Source organism: Rissa tridactyla, chromosome 9 (genome assembly GCF_028500815.1).
Source record: "Rissa tridactyla isolate bRisTri1 chromosome 9, bRisTri1.patW.cur.20221130, whole genome shotgun sequence".
In the NCBI taxonomy this organism is placed as follows: Eukaryota; Metazoa; Chordata; class Aves; order Charadriiformes; family Laridae; genus Rissa; species Rissa tridactyla.
In genome coordinates this window covers 36,799,626-36,812,423 of record NC_071474.1, presented here as the reverse complement: position 1 = coordinate 36,812,423, position 12,798 = coordinate 36,799,626, and the positions used below count along the sequence as shown (strand labels likewise).

Sequence of the window (12,798 nt, the reverse complement as noted above, 5' to 3'; positions counted from 1 at the left end):
AAGATTGTCATCTGACTCTGATCAGTGCATTGTTAAAGTTTTTCCCCTAAAGATCCAAGCTTTTTGCATAGCACTTATACCTCAATCAGGTGAGCGCTGAGCAGACTTTACTGCAAAGGTAATAGTAGAAATTGCCAGACAAACTAATTTATAAAATACTTCTTTCCATAAACAGTTCAGAATTTCTGAGCATCGTAGATGTGGTGCTAGTTGTACTACCCTGCGTATCACTAATGTGTCCTTATGCTCTGCACAATATTAGGACTTCCACATATCTACACTTGCTGTGTTGTAATATAAAAAGTATAATTATGCAGTTCACATACATACAGAGATGATCTATAATAATCTGTAATCATTTGCAATACCAGAATCATGGCGCAATTATCCTACACCAGCATTTCTCCAAAAAGCATTAAGTGTGGGGAAATAACCAGGACTCTGGATGGCAACAAGCACATCCTATTGCAAAGGGCTGGAAAGCTGGCCCCATATTGCTGCAGTGCCCTTCTACATGCTGTCAGAGCTATGCCGGCCACTCCGTAGGTGTCCAAGCAGCTGCTCGGTGCTCATTAATGGGCTCTCCTGCTATGCAAGGTGAATGCCCTGAGAAACTGTGTACTAAGTACCACTCCAACCTTAGCTATCAAAATCAGAGTTGACATGTAATGCAATATACAAACAGTCTGGTAGGCAATAATATATAACGTGTCTTTGGGTACGGCTAGCGGACATTAAATGAATACACTGGAACTTTCAAGGGTATTTGTTCTCGCTACACTTTCTTACTTTGTAGGAAATATCTCAAAGAGAGTTCCTTCAAGTAAAAATAGAAACATGAAGCTCACTGGTACTAGCACACATCACTGTCTGGCTGTATTGTATGCTCTGTATTTTCAATAAGAGTCCCTCCTGCAGAACATCCGAGTAAACATCCTAGTTTTTTATGTCACATTCAATACCACTTCTGCTTAACAAGACAAAGGATAAAAGCTCTGAAGTTATCACCCCAAGTTTCCATAAATTATCTCTGCTTTTTCTCAGTACTTCATTTTCCTCCTACATGAAGGTAATACTCATGGAACCACTCGATTACTCTGTTTCTTTCCAATATCCCTCTATATATAGGGCGTAAAAAAAAGCCCAAAACAAACAACCCCGAGAGAGTTCAAAATGCAGCTCTTCAGTGTCTTGGCCAAGATCAGTTTTGAAATAGTCTGTTCTGTATTCCAGCTGCCCCACAGAAACCTGATATTTTGTTTAAGTTATCTTTGCTTATACTTACAGTGTGAATCACTCCTTTCTTGAAAGTATGAATAAATCTTTGCACTAATGCACTGTGTCAGGGTGGTAAGGAGCTGCTGTGACATTTTGTATCCTACTTATTTCAAAAAACAATTAGGGCCCTTAAGGCGAGTATTACATTCTTCTTTAAGTTTCTGCAATTTATCCAGGCACTCCTTACTTCAGAAACAAGAATTTTACTCTTCCCTGTCCCAGCACTGCTATATCCTGGGCATTAGAGTGAATATTTAATGAAGTAAAAACATTAAATCCCACAAATATAGATATGTACATGCCTGAGAAATGGCCCAACATAGTCTAAACAAAGCACTGCTAGCAAAACTCAGGTGAAAGTGAAAATATTTAGGCATGAGATGCATTTTGTAAAACCCTTGAGACAGTTATGCTGTATCTTCTATTTCTGTAGATGTTCCTAGCCATTGAGATAGATAGAGGAGGGGGACGGACTTAACCTGGGCTTCTAGTATTTTATTTCTGACATCAATACCTAGGAGATTTCTGGATCTAGAATTTGGGGAAAAAAAAAAAGGCACTTTAAACATCACGCCTTAACGATTGTAACAGAGACCCAACAGGTCTTTTTCATAAAATAAAATTAAAACCAGAGCTTTCTTAAGCCTAGTTTCTAGGGGATGACTCCATCATGAAAGAATAAGATGAGCAAACAAATTTTACCAGGCTCATCCTGTAACTTCTCAGGTACTTAGCAGAATGTCATGTCTGAGGTTAAACATGCCTGCTTTAACTATTTCAATCTTCCAGCAACTTCTGGATCCACCAACTAAATTCAACCAAGCCTGCTATGTGAGTAAAGAGCTCAAAGTTTTTAATTTCTTTAAAAAAAGCGGGGGGGGAGGTGGAAACACCCCACAAACACACACATACCAATAAAACCAACCAAACCAACAACACACACCCCAGCCATCATCAAGATGGGGTACAGGAGCCACTTGCAAGTGAACGACCCCACAGAGCAGGCTGCATCACGTTATCTTTTGTTCTTGGCCCATGAGGCGGGACACCTGCACAGCAGCTGCAGGTTTGCACACGCTTGGTTCAGAGCTGAAGCACAAGCTACTTCTTGCCTTCACCATGATATAGGAGAGAACAGAAACTGATCTGATGGAAATTAGGGGATGCAGAACATGACTGGAAATATTACGGGAAGGACAAAGTTGTAAAAGCCATAGAGCACAAAATTTTTTCCAAATATGAGAGGAAGGAAGAAGTATAAGACACAAATTTGTAGGAAGAAGGATGTCAGTTATGCTTCTCATGCAACAATTTATACATATATGCCTGCCCACTTTATGTTGTACAAATTTCAGTCTTCAGATTATTTTTGAATTTTAATGAGTTTGTTGAGAGCTTTAATTTGTGCCATGCAGAGCCTATAGACTGCTTCTGACTCCATTTCCGTACCCTTACAGGTGATATTTCAATGGAAAGTTTGCCAAACAATCTGCATTCATGAGGCTGTTGATAGTTTTGAAATCAATACTACTACAGTGAGCTATCTTCCCATCTTGAAAGCTTTGTAGCAGTTATGGTTGGAACTCCTTTTTGTGGGATTAAAGATGAAACTAGAAGTTGATGATCTTCAACCAGCATAGATCATTACCTATACAACACTGGTGAAAAGTTTGAACTGAATGGCTCCAAGATCCTTTCTCAATTTCCACGCAGCTCCGTTTTGCCAAGGTAAGGAATTTAGAGGCAGAGGCAATGGACCTTTCACTCTGCTCTTCCATCAGATGTGAAATTACTGCTCCTGTTCCACTTAGGGAAGCATCATAAGGTAGCTTTATAGACAAAGGTGTGTAAGGAGTCTCTTGCACAATATGAGTACCATTACTCATGAAAAGTCCCAGAATGCCGCGTGAATCAATGTGTTTCTATTCATTCTGTAACAGTTCATTCTGCAGATCGAATGCTGTTACTGCCGTAGGCAAAAACCTACAGAAATAACTGACTACCTGCAAAGAGGGGTACACATACGGAACGTTTGAAGGTTAAGGTTCCTCAAAATAAATCACAAAGCTTAGGTGAAACTCTGCCAGCCATAACACAGTTGAATCTTAAAAAAAAAGATTTCGGATTTTCCTTGTTACCTTCAAATTCTTGACAATTTCTCAACAGTACAGTACTATTTAAGGTGCTCTATAGCACTAACTCCCACGTAACACCGAGTGCAAGGAATCTCATAAAACATTTGTTTTATTGTTCAGTGATAAAAAAGAGTACCAATGGCATTGATAGGATTAGCTGGTGATATTGCAACTGTCTTTGAAGAAGTATTTCTTGCTGTCAACTTCAATCTCCAATTTTATAGACATATTTCTCTAGGTAGACTTGGGAGCTTACCATCAACTAATGGAACAAGTTCATCCACTGTTTCAGTTAAAAGTTACTAAATTGCAAGCATGAGTTAATATTGAATTCAGTTTGGATGTACAGAACCTCACCCATTTTTATCATAGCTAACGGAAATGTGTTGTAGTGCTCCACCCTCTTAAGTACTAAAGAAGCCTTGCAACCTGTATGACTAGCCTCTCCTAAACGACAGAAATTTAAGATCCTAATATTGTCCTAAAACCTGTGAGAAACTACGTGGAAGAGTCTGGCTAATTTCCACTGTGTGTCACGTATGACCCTCCTCCCAACACCACTGAAAGCTTGGAGAAGTGTTAAGCACTATCAGTCCATCTAAATCACATTCCCAGCTGCTGTCTATCATGTAATAAATTACCTCCTCCCTTCATTGCATGCTACAGAAGAATATAGTATTTATAGTTACACGTTACCTCCATTGCAAAAATGCTTAGAAGATGCAGATTTTTTTTCTGTGCATTTAAAGCATCAGGTCTTACTGCTGCTTCTTCTCTGGTGTCTGAGAATACTGTCAAAAATACATTTCAGAGTCTACTCCCTCCACTTTTAACAATAACATTTTGGTTATTGTATCCTAACTTAAATTGCTGTAAAGGTACTCGTGCTTTTACAATAGACTACAGCAGACTACAACAGACATTGTCCTCTGCAGCGTCACGGCTCTGAATGTATTTTATATTGCCTTCGTAAAGGGGGTAACAGGTTTGGAAGCAACCTGCACTTAATTCTCTGTATAGCCCAAATTCTTTCAGTTACTTGAGATCAGCACTCATTTGCATGATAAGACAGAGACAAGACATGCTGCTTGGCTTGCCTAGTTTGAGCTTTCGATTTAGAATGCCGTTTAGTGGTTACACAGGTTGCCTACAGCGTTCCAGTGTCCTCCACTGCCCTGCTGCTCTCCCATGTGCTGCTTTGGATCAATTACTCCGGTCAATAACCATTTTTTGACTGTTTCATTTTTGCATATCATACACTATCCAGTCTCTTAACACATCATTTAAACTTTTTCTGAACTGACAAATTCAAGAATTTTCTCTTTTGATCCTCTTTATAGAAGCAGATACATTCAGCAGATACCAGAAAGGTAATTTTGTAGACTTTCCACAATCTCAGCAAACGTTTTGTCTGCTGATTTAATACCAGCTGTTAAGCTATACAGCACGTTATAGGCTTTAGCTCTCATTACACTCTGTAAAAGTGTCACCCTTTTCTCATCACTGATATAATTCGTTATAATGCATTGTTCCAATTTTCTGACTTAAACCAATTGTCTAGAGCCATCAAACAACCATGCTTTCTCTGGTCCCTGTGAACTCCTTGCGTAGTGTTTGCCATCCTCGTGGTGCAAACGCCAAGCTCCTGTAACCCTCTCTACTGCTGTATTCTTGAATCAGGCTCTCACGCACATTTGTAGGATTTTATCTCTCCACAATAAATGGAAATCACACAGACAATCGGATTCCAAAACCTGTTTTTAGTAATTCCAGATAAATATAGAATTATTAGACACACAGAGATACTGCATAATAATCTATTTTCTTTATTGAGGAAATAAAACTGATAGAAATTTGTAAGTTATTTAAAGGGGTACCAAAAGGAACAGCTTAACTGGGCTTGGAAGAACCAGCAATGACTTACAAATCAAATTCAGTTTCATTCAGTGTCTGTAATTACTCTGAAAAACAGAATTATAGAGTACTGCATTTGAGAGACCAAGCACATATCCTCAGAAAACTTACAGATTACATTTGGCAAATGCTGACTTGAAACGTGGTTGCTAAAAGTTCAAATTGGTGCAACCTGTCAGCACTGGGAAATGCCTACCTAAAAGAATCAGGCCTTTCTGATCCGTATTGGGAATATGGCAGGTGATCTCGGAAGAAGGCTAGAAAAAGTATTTACCACTTCATCAATAAAGAAATTACCAAGAAAAAAAATTCTATTTATGAAAGTTTTCCTTCCATCCATGCAAATCACCGATAAAGGTTTCTTTCAGACTGTCTAAAAATATTAACAGAAAATTTACCAAAACACGTACTGCTGATTCAGCTTGCTTAGAAATGACACTATTACCCCATCTCCTTAAATAAACATGGCTTGTTAAAAAGTTTTATGGTCAAACCAGTCATAATAAGAGCTTTAAAATTAGATTTTTATGTCAAAAATTAATAGATATTTTAATTAAAAAAAACCCAAGACTGCTGCCTTCAGAGAATCTTAATGCTCAGCCTGTTTTGAAAACCAAGACATAGGAATACTTAGAAATCCAAAATACTGATGCAGCCCTTTACAAAGAATCTCTTTTGAGGGAATCAGAGAAATTACAGTTATAAGAAACTGGTTTTATGTGAAGTTTAGAGGTTCTCTAATTACAAAAAGGAGTCATTCCTGGTAAATAAATCAGCTTTTTAGAATAATGGTAAATCTGGGTTTAAAACTTGAGATTCACTGAGTGAACAAGTGAAAACTGCAAATAGACTTTATATTTGAGCCTACTTAAGATGCTAGGTCACTGAAGGCAAAAATGAGTTGAAGAGCCATACGTGACTTCATAGCAGTAGATTTTTAGGCTGTAAAAATTTATCTGAGAATAAATTAGGGTGAAAGGCTAAATAGATCAAGTTGTCAGAAGGGTTATTAATTCCTTTCTGAGACTAAGAGATAAAGTCTAGAAAACACAGAAAGCATTAGGAAGAGAATTGCGAGTATGATGCAACAAACTAGTGGAAGGAAATGCAAGTTAGAGGAAGAGGGGCATTTTGAGATTAGGCAACAGCTTCTCTTAGCAGAAATGAAGTGTCTTATTGAAGGTCTGGTAGAGGAGCATTAGAGGGCAGGGGAATGCAGCAACCAGGAAGTACCATGACAAGGTCAGTGAGAAATATAGAGAACATATTTATTTATATTAAGGTTCACAATAACAGCTTCCCCCACCTCAGCTTGTATGCCAGAATAGTAGGAAAAAAACTTAAACGGTGTAACACCATTCTCTTAAATGCCTCTTAACAGGGCATTTACCCCTGCCCCATGCCAGGTTTTGAGGATGCATAGAGCTGGGACGGCAATACCAGTATTCGGTCATGAGTTGGGAATAAACTTATGTTTGTACTCACAGCTGCTGTACAACACTGCCCTGTCTCTCTGACGTGGGAGGAGCTAAAAGTGAAAAATTTCTACCCTAACAATCTGCAAGCAGGGATTTATTACCAGACAGACCCTTAGACCATTTGCAAAGTTGCCAACTGTGGATTTGGGAGGTTTCTAGCAAAGAATAGGTGGTACCTGGTAAGATAACAAGAAATGAGTTCTCCTAACAGTAGTCCCGAGCTGTAGACCACATAGACATAAATCTACTGTCTTTGCCTAACGCGCCCCAGGAAGGGGAAAGATACTGCATTTCCTGAGAACTTTTAAAAAGAGAGATACTCCACTGAACACCTCTCTAAAGACAGCTTCCCCCCAAGCTGAAATTCCAGAAGCTATCCACTGTGTTTCCATACTTGTGCCTGCATATTATTTAAGAAATCTCTATTCACAATCATTGTGAAAGAAGACCCAAAAAAATGGGACTTTGTCATTACAGACGTAGATCTTGACAGAACCAAACCAATTCTTTTGAACAGACTGCAAGTGATTAAGCAGAGAGAAGAAAAGAGGGAATGTATTCAAAGAAGGATCAGAGGAAAGACAAACAAACGCAGTGCAAGGTATCCTTCAGGAATAACTGGACTGAGGCCAACGTGAGCATTTGTTGGCACCCCTTTTATTCTTCAGGATCAAAAAAGCCGCCATATCATACTGACGTTGCTTCTCAGTGTATCAACTAAACCACTTGCCAGCTAATTCAACATCTTCATACATGTAAAAATGCTAAGGGTCGGACGAACAGCAGAAAAATTATTAACCAACATTTTATCATGGTACTGTCTTGAATTAAGATGTTCAGACCTTCTGTTCCATCCACACATCTGCAAATATTTGTGTGAACAGAAGTTTTCTTATAAATAATTCTGCAACCTGACTTGCACGTGTTTATCCAAAATGAAGTGGACCTTCTATGTTCACTAGGAAATATTGTAGTCAGAAAGCAGAAAGACCATCACACCCAGGTAGCCACACCAGTCCCAGCTACACACAAACAAAGCAGGCAATACACGATGAAGCATCTACAATTTACAGGTAACTGAAAATACTCTCGGAAATTAAAAAGCTGTTTGTAGGTAACTGGAAAACAGAAATAAGAGAATACTTCCCATCGACTAACATAAAGGCAGAACATTTCATCTGTCCTTCAGCTTCATTTCAGCGCTGAGAAAACACTATATTATTTGCAACAGTTAGAAATCCCTTATGTCCTGCAGATTGCAGCAAAATTTGCACTTGTTGGAGAGCAATAGAGATCTTTGTTTTCTCTGTTTCCACCATTTCCTACCACTTTCAATTCGCCAGTCTGCAATGTTATCAGAAAACACTTTAGCTAAACAAGCACATCAGCCTATTATTCTGTTTTCTGTTATTTGCTGATCTTGCTTCTGGGCCACCATAGTTAATCTGTAATGGCAAACAAACAGTAACCGTGACATTTTAAAGCACTAAGGTGAACCTGAAGATGGAAAATTACAAGAGATTATTTTAAAAATAAACCTCCAAATCCTAGAACTTTATATTTAGGACAGGTCATCTGTAATATTGAAAAATAGGAAGTAGAAGCTTCCATATATCAAAAAGTGACTTACTAGATTTTTCATATAAAAATTAGTATTTTGATTCCCAGAGGTTGAAATAAGATGGAATCTCTCTCCCTGACATTTCAGTCCATTTTGTCTTCTTTTTTTGTAATGTAAAAAAAAAAAAAAAAAATAGTTAAGCTAGCAGTCACTGAATGAGACAAGAGCAAATCTACCCAAAAGGGGAACAATAGAGAGAAACTATGACATTTATGAAGTGATTAGCTTGGGCAGGAGGGAAGTAAGGAAGGGATATAGACAGTGAGATCCATTTCACTTAAGCCTCACACAAAGGGCCCATAAAGGAAGGAAGGAATTACAAAGACATGGTTTATTGACTGCTCACCACTGAGCCAGAGTTTTCCTGTATAAATTCCTTCTTAGAAGGTTAATTAAAAAAGGGTTAGGGCCCCAGTCTGAAAACCCTTTATTCACTAGCGTAATCCTTATTCACACAAGGGATTCCATTGATTTCAGCGGACAAGGGATCGCTCATGTGGCTTAAGGTTTGCAGAACTGGACCCTGTGGTTTTGAGGCATTGAAAAATGGGAATGCTTTCAGATAATATACGCAGCCTAAGCAGAGTTTAGCTTAACTATGGGAGCAATGGAGCTCCCTGTACTATTGGCTAATTTTAATTATAGGAGACATAATAAATAGATAGCTGCTACATTAAAAACCTATGTGTATAGACATAAGACAGAGAAAGATCATTAGATAATTTAGGCTTTGGTTTAATACCCAGAATGTAGTATAAATGAGAACTATTTTCATAAGACTAAGAACTCACATAAAACAAGTGCCTTGCAAATATCAGCTTAATCTATGCTACAACCAGAAAAATACTACGATGCTTGTTTTTAGAAATGTTTTAAAGTTATAGGGACAGGAAGTCACCTGCAGTGTTAACAAGATAGGAAGAGTCCACAGACAACTATATACAGAAAAGCTCTAAAACTCCCAAGCATAAACTGCACATTTAACACACACACACAAGAAACAGAGACCCAATTCTCTTCTAGGATAACACAGGAATATCAGGGACACAGGCTGCTTACACCAATACAGGCATCATAAAGCATATTGTAACAGAGTTTTCCTTCAAACCTCCTCAAACTTAAGTATAACAATAACAAAAAGGGGAAGGAAAGAATCACTCTGTGGTCCAGGAAAGGTGCTGCAGGGCATAGCTTGAGGTAGGAAATCTTATCATACCTTTTGCAGCCTGTTCTGAGGAACAGCACTTCAAATGCAGAAGAATGATCAATAAATCCTCATGAAAGGAAAGCCAAAAGTGCTCAAAGCTTTCACATCCCTGCAGCTCACGTTACACCCATCCTTTGGCAGCAGGGCACTCCTCAAGGGCAGCAGCCAGCCCCAGCACCACCCCACTCACTGCAGTACTAACCCAGAGCACCTCCCTGCTCCGGACAAGGTACACTTGTGGGCACTTCACAGCATGCACATAAGGAGAGAGAGACACAGGTGTTGACCCTTTCCTAATGAATGACCTCAGCTTTAGGTAATCTGTGAGTGACATCCTGAATCAGAGGTTCCAGGTCTTTGATAGCCCTGGTTGAATTCACTCACCCAACAGCTTTGTCTATTCACTTCTTGAACTCCACAACATTTCAGCATCTACAATATCTGTTAGCAATGAGTTCCACAGTTTAATTAAGCTTTGTGAAAACAATGACTTCCTCCTGGGTTGTTTGCTTTTTGTTGTAGTTTTTTTTTTTTTGAGCTGCCTACTGAAAAGTTCACAAGGTGCTCCATATCATGAGAACCAGGAGCAAAGCGGTAGAGCTACGGGAAGTGCAGAGAAGGGCAAGAAAGCTGTGTAGGGAGCCCCATGGTACCTTCTGGAGGTGAAGGTGCTTCCTCCTGGGAAAGAAGCTACCGTCAGGCATAGAATAAAAGATTATAAAACCATAGCGTAGCACAAAAAATACGAATAGGGAATGATAGCCTGCTTTTTCTCTTGAGATTAAGGTCAGATTAGGGAGGCAATATTATTTTACATTCACAACTGTTGGCACATGATAGCAAGTATATTCTCTTTCTTCTCTAGCCACATTTTAGGAAAAAGTGTGATTAACTACTTAGGTTTTATAGCTCCAGGAATAATCAAGGGCTAGGGATATGCTTTATGTTAAAAAAATCAGGGTGTAAATCTATTTATTTATCCAAAGAGAAGGTTTAGCTGTGACAAGCTCAGGTTTTAAGAACCTATGCAGGAGCCAGCAGATGGATGGGAAAGCTTTTCATTCTAAATAAAGAAAAATGTTTGTAGTCAAAATCCAACATTTTCAGATTGAGAAATAAAGTGCAAATTTTTATCACTGAGAGTAGCTAATACCCAGGATAACTATGTGGATTTATTACTAGTTAAATGTTAAGTAGAAACTTTTTCTTTTTAAACAGACAGACTTTGGTTCAAGTATTAAACCAGTATCAGGAACTAGAGCAGGGAAATTTTATGGTCTCTGTTACTGAAGAGGCCAGAGCAGACAATAATCCTTTCTGGATTTAAAACATATGATGGTTTGCTTCTGTGAATGTATTAAAGTAACCTCAGTTCCCAACGCATACATTCACCAATGACAAATCTCCAGTGGAAAAATGTTGATAGCTGCACAGGTGTTAGAATAAAAAATGGCAAAATCTGGTTTTTAGCTGGGAACAGAAGGTGGATTATGTTGGAATACGTTTGATAGTTACGAACACCAGATACAAGACGGTGTCAGTTAAAGACAACTTGAGCAGATGGATAGCAGAGTGTGTGCACTGTGAAGTGATGTTAATTGAACGGCTTGGGATTATGTTTTAAAATCTTAAAACAAATAATTGGAAAACAATTAAAGAAGCAACTACAATCTGCAAATTCCAGGGTTGCCAGCTGGCCCAGAAGGTAGGATTGAAACTACATGAAACACAACATCGGGTTTTTTCCTGATTCTCACACAAGAAAGCTCAAGATAGAATGTCTTGTGTATTTCTCCAGGACAATAAGCAACTGGTTTTGATGCAAAATAGATTTTTGGCTTATAATAGTGTTCACATTGGCAGGATCTCAAACTATTTTTATTTAGAACATCACCATTTCTGTAAGCAAAACATCAGACTGACAGAGCAGGGTTTGCTTAATGTTTCATCAGTATAATTTGAATGAATGGGCTGCAGGGATGGGGGCTGCTGTCACCTATCTGGAAAGAGCTCTGATGCAGCACTGTGAAGATGACAGACATGCTACCATACCTGTTACCCCTGCTGTAAAGACCACTCACTGATTCACATGTGCGGTGGGAGCAGCCTGGATTCACTGCACACATGGTGTAGAGTTGAGTTTCACTGTACAGGTGGCCAGAAGTGGCGCACACGTAGTATCGCTGATCCCAGGTTTTCAGCCAAAATAGCCAAACAGGAGCATGGTTTCCCCCTTTGTATTCTTCTCATTGAAACCAGTGTAAAGTCAAACAGCATACCTTTTGCATGTGCTTATCTTCTTCCTAACTTCTCTTTTCCTGCCTCAGTCAATGCTGTAAAGAAATAGTGTTTTTTACTAATAAGCTGAGACACAAAATTTAGAAAAGGGGCCAGATGTTCAGCAATCCAAGGACAGTAGGTTCAGCTTTGCAGAGTACCCCCTGCATGGTGCTGTGATCAGGACATGCCCTCTGCAATAATTTCTGCAGTGCTCTCTTTCAATCTGTTTAGTGCTAGAAACGCAGAGCATCTTGAAATTCTTGGAAAGCTCAGTTGATTATTCTACCTTTCTGGGGATGGGACCAGGTCCTTGTTCATGCCAAACAAAAGTGTGAGAGAAACAGCACTGTGTTGTTGTGGTCCTTTTGATCCCAGAGCATCTTGCAGTCTGGAAAAGACCTTGGGGTATCCAGGAGCCACTACAGAGGATGGAGATGCTGTCCCATTTACATAACAGCTTTGGCAGCCATGGAAACCTTCTTCCTGCAAAATGTTTAGAGGCACAAGGTACTCCAGCTCTGACACTATGATTAGTACTCTTTTGTATTGAAATGCTAAACCCAGAGAGACTGAATGTGAAATGGGAGGCTCATAGTGTGGTTATTGTACTATTTCTGCATTTATTGTGAAGGAGCATCAAAATAAGTTAATTCTGAAGATTGCTGTTCTTAAAAGACAAATTAAGCTTATTAACTTTCTTCTTTTCCTTGAACTTCTTTCCTTGTAATGTCAGTGACTTGCTGTATGGACTAAGAACAGCATTTGGTTTCCACATGCCTGATTTCCAAGTTAGCCCTCACCAAGTGTTATCACCCTGCCTTTACTGTTCTAACTCCAGGGATGTGGTTGCATGTGAGATGTCAGGTTTCCCTGCCTGTACCATAG

At 39.0% G+C, this 12,798-nt stretch overlaps 1 protein-coding gene across 3 annotated transcripts in view; it reads right to left on the bottom strand.

The window, feature by feature from the left end:
* TENM1 (teneurin transmembrane protein 1) overlaps window positions 1–9,714 on the bottom strand; it is a 942,055-nt gene extending 932,341 nt beyond the window's left edge. For all 3 annotated transcript variants that reach the window (XM_054214857.1, XM_054214863.1, XM_054214865.1), the window contains exon 1: window positions 9,643–9,714. The gene's annotated coding sequence lies outside the window, so the exon portion shown is untranslated. The remainder of the gene's footprint in view (window positions 1–9,642) is intronic.
* Window positions 9,715–12,798: the final 3,084 nt, after the last annotated feature.